The sequence below is a fragment of the Pinus tabuliformis genome, chromosome 9 (genome assembly GCF_031772625.1).
Source record: "Pinus tabuliformis cultivar Carrire ecotype Pingquan chromosome 9, CPIR1, whole genome shotgun sequence".
Lineage (NCBI taxonomy): Eukaryota > Viridiplantae > Streptophyta > Pinopsida > Pinales > Pinaceae > Pinus > Pinus tabuliformis.
Window position 1 is genome coordinate 1,656,212,013 of NC_142307.1, and position 6,853 is coordinate 1,656,218,865.

A 6,853-nucleotide genomic window follows, 5' to 3' on the forward strand; every position below is an offset into this window, starting at 1 on the left:
GAAGCAAAATTGGCCAGTGATCTGAGCCGCTTTGGGGAATGATTGAGGCGCTAAAATCTCCTCCAAGGTGGATCGCATTGTCTGAGATTAAAAATCGATCTAGCCTTGAGGCAATGTGGTGAGCTCCTTTACGCTTGTTGGACCAGGTAAAAATGCCATTGGAGGTGGGGATGTCCATGAGCTGATTGTTTTGTAAGAATTGCTTGAAGCCACTGCTATCACTGTCGAGCCGGGTTCTACCCCCTTGTTTTTCTTCCATGGATTTTATGATATTGAAATCGCCTCCTCCAATCCATAAGGGGAAGTGTCTATTTGCATTGAGGAGGGAGATCGTATCCAGGAGATCCAATTTTTGCTGAATTGACTGCGGGAAGTATACATTGGTTAGGTGCCCGTGGATGTTGGTGCCGATGAGGTGGAAAGTAGCTTGAATAAGATGAAGAGTGGCATGAAAATTGTCAAGTGTTACAATCTGTGGGTTCCATAAAATGGCCAGACCGCCGGATGCCCCTGAAGCATCTACTGATACTGAACTACTGCCTGCCCATATTTTGTTGCTGAGTCTGTCTATCATTGTGCTGCTGCTTTTTGTTTCTTGAAGAAAGACTATTGCTGGTTTTTCTTGCATAATCAGGTTTTTGATCATTCTGTGTTTAGAGGGACTGTTGAGTCCTCTTACATTCCAGGAGATGAGCTTCATGGAGATTGAGTTTTGGGTTTGTAGAACTTTGTCAACTTGGGGAATTGCCCTGAATCCATAAGTATTTCCCCTACTATTATTGTTCTCTGAAGGTCTGTTTTTCTGCCCCTTTTCTTTGTATCTTTAAGGATCTTTTTTCCATCCCAGTGACTGCCTCCTTGAATGCCCAGGCTTTTATGGTGCTACACCCTGGACAGAACTCCTTCAAGTTTATCTATTTGCCAGGGGGGGATTGAGTCGTACTCTTTTTGCTTGCATGCTGTCTCCAGTTTGGAGATGTCAAGCTTGGAGATGTCAAACTCTTCTAGATTTACATCTTCCCGATCTTCCTCCATAACAATTGGAATGTTGTGGTCCACCTCCACTGCATTTTCATGAAGACTCAAGGCTAGTGCTGCGTCAAGATCCATATCTGATGCGATTTGATTTTCATTCATCATGGTTTTCCCCTTGGAAGGGATTAGGGGTCCGAGATCTGAAACAGATTTGGTTTTCTCCATTGAGGGTGTATCTGCAGAGTTGGAAGAGGCTGGGTCAGAGGATATTAAGGTGATGGAGCGGTTGAAGGAGGGCGCGGTGGGGATCGGTTGATCTGGGGATTCAGAGTTGGGACTGTTTGGAATATCTTGCGAGGCTAGGACAGAGAAGCGGTTCTGGGGGTTCGCCTTGAGGGCTTGGTCTGGAATAGCTTGGTTTTTCTTGGCATGCCGGCGGCGGGTGGGGACTTTGGTAAAACCATCTTGGTCCTTGTTTGCATCATTAGAAGGAGCCAGGGGCTGTACATTTAAGGGGCAGTCACGGAAGAGGTGGCCGTGCTCATGACATTTTCTGCAGCGAAAAGGGATATGCTCATAATCTAAGGGCTGCTTCCATTCAAAGTCATCGTGAAAGAGACTTACCGTGTCTGCAAGGGTCTTGGTTAGGTGCATCTTGACGCAGATCCTAGCGTAGGAGGTGTATTTGCGCGTCTTTGTTTCGGTTGCAACTTTGATGAAGGTCCCCAGCTTGTTGCCGATGTCTGCCAGCGTTTCTTCTTTCCAATATTCCACAGGAAGTGAGTACATTCTTATCCATACAGGGGCCCAGCTGAAGTCTTCTTTGTCAGGGTTGAATCGTGGCTTCCATTCCGTTAGATACAAACCTGAGGAGTTAAAGAAGTACGGGCCGCCTTCAAATATCCTTGTTTTGTCCTCGAGACAGTTGAAGATGGCTGTGAAGAAGCCCTTTGGACCAAGCTGCAACGTCACTTGTCCTTTGGGCTTCCATTTTGAGGCTATCCATCCTTGTAAGGCTTTTTCTGTGGGCCAGAATCCCAAAAACTTTCCGATGAGAGCGTAATCCTGCATGTATTGGATTTCCCCATTGATGCGGTGGCTTGGCAGTTCAACCTTGATCGATTCTGCTGCTTTTGGTATACAAGTGGCTGAGGTCACTTTTGTCTTAGATGATTCCGCATTGGTATGCTTATCATTGCTTTCGATGTCCTCTTCATTCCGAGCTGAGTGCATCTTTTCTTTCTGCGTCCTTTGCTGGTCTTTTTCAGGTTCCGGATCTGTGTCTGCGGGGTGCAGAGTCACAGGCTTTCGCGTATTGTCAGATGAGGGCGTGTCCTTTGGAGGGGAGGCGGAGCTCTCCCCTCCTGCAACTGGTACCATGGGCGGCCGTCAGTAGAGGAACCTGCAGCGGCTATGGCAGGTCCGTTCAGCGGCGGCTAGGGTATTTTGTCGTTCGCTGTTGAATCGCTTCAGAGCACATTTCAATCTAGATTAACATTAAAATTAATGTTACTGATAATATTAATATTAATTTGATTAATATATATATTTAAGTCAACAATATTTTAACAATAATATTAATGATATAATATTTTGTTATATTATTAGATATCAATATTAATATAAAATAGTAAAGTGTGAAATTTTGGTCATTTCCTCGAATTTTGATGATTTTTTATATTAATAATAAATAAAATTACAATATTGTAAATATATAAAGCAAATGTAATGTAGAGAAATGATATTTGATTCTTATAAATGAGGTTGAAGAAGAGGATTATTAGCTGCCATTTTTAATCTTATTTGCATTAATCTTCATTGTAATTGACTTCTCTAATAAATTTAGTTTCAATGCTCAAAATTTTTCAAGATGCTTTCTATGCCCATATATTTTTAAAAAATAATTAGAGGACTTGGAAAATAAGACAATCCTCATGGAAAAATGATAAATATACATTGCAGATTTAGTTCTTCAACTTAGTTATTCTAAAAAAAAAAAATTATAAAAATTTAAATTGATAAAAATCAAATATTACAAAAACCTAATATCATAAAACCTAAATAAATTAAAGTTATAAAATATTTAAATTATAAAAACCAAAACTATCACATTTATCAACTTGATATTTAATAATTTAAATATTAAATTCTTTTTAATATTTAATAACCTAAAATCATAAAAGCTCATGCCTGAAACTTATATTTAATATTTATATTAAATATGTTTTCTTTTTCTTTTTATATATTTAATATTGTGATATTAAATTAAACTTTTAATATTAATAATTATCTTTCTATTGTTAAATATGTTTATATAATTAATTTAATACAATTAATTTTTATGATAATGATAATTTTAATTTTAATATTAATTTTAATTTGATTAATATAAATATTTAAGTTAACACTATTTTAACAATAATATTAATTATATAATATTATGTTATATAACTAGCTATAATAATAATATGAAATAGTAAGGTGTGAAATTTAACCCATGAACATATAGCACATAAACTCATTTTACAATGGCCAGTAATTATTAGTTTGGACAACAATTCGAAATAAGTAGATAAATAAATTCTCATTGTAAATAGAAGCTTTAAAATAAGAAAAGTCTTATGGATTCCTTAGGAAATAAGTTCATATAGCTCCCTTGTGTACATGACATTAATAATCACGATCTGTACATGACATTAATAATTAATTAATAATAGATAAAATTACAATAATGTAAACATTAATAATCAATAAAATTAAAATAATGTAAACATGTAAGTTACATCTAATGTACATAAACCATGTTCGATTCTCATAAAGAAGCTATTGAAGGAGGAGATTCTCATTCCTTTTTAATCATGTCCTATTCTCATAAACAAGTTATTGGAGAAGGAGGAGATTCTAATTCGATGCAAAGGATGGTGAGGGCAACTAGGTTGAGGTGTATCCATACAAAGTTGTCACTAAGGGAAAATAATGTCCAATGCCACAAAAGGTGTGTCAACCTCATAAGTAGACAAAGGAAACAGGTCGTTACATCAAAATTAAGGGGAACACATACAGTGCCAATATAGCCAGTGTTAGGATTTTAATAAATAGTTAATTTTTATGTAAACATTGGTTTACTTACCAAGAAGGAAACAATGCTTCACATCAAAATGAAGGTGAATGCATTCAATGTTTACTTAAAACTCGTCTCTTTAGAAAAAAAGCAACAAGGCGTCACATCAAAATGTGTGCCAATATAACCAATTCTAGGGTTTCAATAAAAACCCAAGTTTTAAGTAAAAATTGGTTTCCTTACCATGGAGGCGATATCAATATCCATTCAAAGCAGCTAGGAAATACGCATTCAATTCAATTGGACTGGGTAGATAATTCACATTTCTTCAAAACATGTATCAACCTCACTGCCAGTAAAGGAAAAGAGCCATCCCATTGAAACTAGGGCAATTCAGCAGGCACTGTCCGCATAAAAGACTTAGTGGAAAGGGCCGGCCATATCAATATCCATTCAACGCAGCTGGGTCAACACCCATTCAATTCAGTTGGACTGGGTATATAATTCCTATTACATCAAAACCTGTATCAACCTCATAGCCAGCAAAGGAAAAGATCCATCCCATTGAAATGAGGGCAATTCTGCAGGCACTATCCGGATAAAAAAACTTAGTGGAAAAGGCCAGTTTTTATCAGTGCAGATTCCGTAATAGTTTTTTTTTTTTTTAAACAAGGTCGGGTAGTTGATATATTACCAAAAGCTGTGATGGAGCAAGCTCCTATTACAATCGACTGTAGCATGATAGAAAACTAAACAATGAGATAGGAGCGCAGTCGCATCTCCTATGCTTGAGTTCAAAACTACATATATTTTTATGACTATTCTTGAGTACTACCTAACAAGATGACCTATTATGAGAGTAAATTTACATATCATGTTTCCTATGATACGTTTTCATGGCTTGTAAACTCCTGAGTTGACTGGTTCTTCTTGTCATAATTGACCGAGTTCTCTCCTTCATTGCTCATAGTGTTGTTTTTGTAATATGCCACTACTTCTTCTAGATGTTTGCATTTGGTTTTTAGTGCCATGATCTCTTCTTTCTACATTGCCATGTTTCTTTTCTGGTAGCTATACTCCATTCTCATGTTTCTAACATCCTTAAGTGACTCTTGTAGTCGTTGAATCATGAATTTGTTCGCTTTGCATGTAGGGCATGCATCATTCCTTGTTGCCTTTTCAATGGGGTTGAATTCCATTTGTTTTGTTTTCTTGTTCTTCCTCTTGTGCTACTTACTATTCCTTGTTTTGTTGTGCTTCCTCGATCTTGTTTTGCCTGAGATAATACTTCCTCTACTGATGCTGCCCATGTTTCTTTTGTCCTGGGTTTTCCTACTTGCTATAGCTTTGTTCCTATGTATGACAATAAAAGAATGCGGCTGAAGCCTGGTTATGACAATCAAGGAGAAGGGCCAAAATGGAGGGAGGGGCAGATGATAGGCAGGGATGCTGAGAGAGGCTTTGCATTGCAATGGAGACTAGTTGTTTGAAGGGAGTGACAGGATGCGAGAGTCATGGACTAAGAAGGAAGCAGGGAGGGGCTTAGAAAGGGCGATAACACTATGCATTGGACAGGGGAGATGAAGATCTATTCATGAACACCGTGGAGTGAGAAAGAAGGAAGGTAGGGGCTTAGAAAGGGCGACAACACTATGTGCTAGATAGGGGAGATGAAGATCTTTTCATGAAAGAGATTTTTCCTTATACTGGAGTTTCTTGTATTGTTCAAGTTCCCTCTGTTATGATAGTGATTGAGAGAAACCCGAGGTCTGGCATCGATGGGATGGATTGCTGCTTGGTTCTTGTGACCAAGATTGTGATCGTCCTTCCTGCATTTGCTCATCCGAATTTCTAAACTATTATTATGTTTTCTTTGCATTCTCATGATTTTCTGCTTTTCACTACAGTGATGTGTCCTTTTTTTATTTCTGACTACTAATTTATGTTTTGTTTCTTTTATCATTGTGCTTCGTTCCTTATTTTTGGTCAGCTTCATACTTATGATCTTTTGCTGATTATTATGGAATAGAGATGTGATATTCCTCATGATTTTCACTAACATTCCCTTCATTTTTTTTCACTTCTTGATTTTCAAAATAATCTGCCTATTGATTGTGTATTCTCAAGACATGTCTGAAGATTACATCGCCATAAACTTCTAAGTTCTTCCTAATTCTTCTAAAAATTCTACTCATGAACTCATTGCTTGGGTTTTTGTTTCAGGCCATTGCCTCTATTATTATGGTTGAGTCTCATATTATTATAATATTTTTTATTTATCTCTTTTTAATTATTCTTGTTCCCATCAACAAGTTGTATGCTTCAGCGTTATTATTTGAGATTTGTCCCAATCCCCATTCATATGTGACATTTTCTTTTCCATCAGGATCAAGGATTATTCCCCCTACCCTTGGCTTTCTTGGATTATGCTTTGGCGCCCCATCAAAGTATAGGCAATATCTATTCTGATTTTTTTTCCAATTTGCGGGTTCCTCTTCACTGATTCTTATTTTCCAAATATTTCCTGAGTTTATCTTCTTCTGTCCTTTTTGTCTGTTGTTATTTATTATGGCTTTGCTGAGCCAATCTCTCTCTTCTTGTTGAAGAGTGTTGTAATCTGCTGGTGTTGTTCCTTTGAAATTGAGGATTTCAGAAGTTAATCCCCATGTTTTTGAGACGGTCTTCCATATTCTTGGAGTTTGATTTTTGAAGATGCACTTGTTTCGTGTCAACCAAATTTGCCAACATAGAACTACTGGAATGCATTTTCATATTCTCTGAATTGTGACTTTCTTCTTTGTTGTATATGGATAGGCC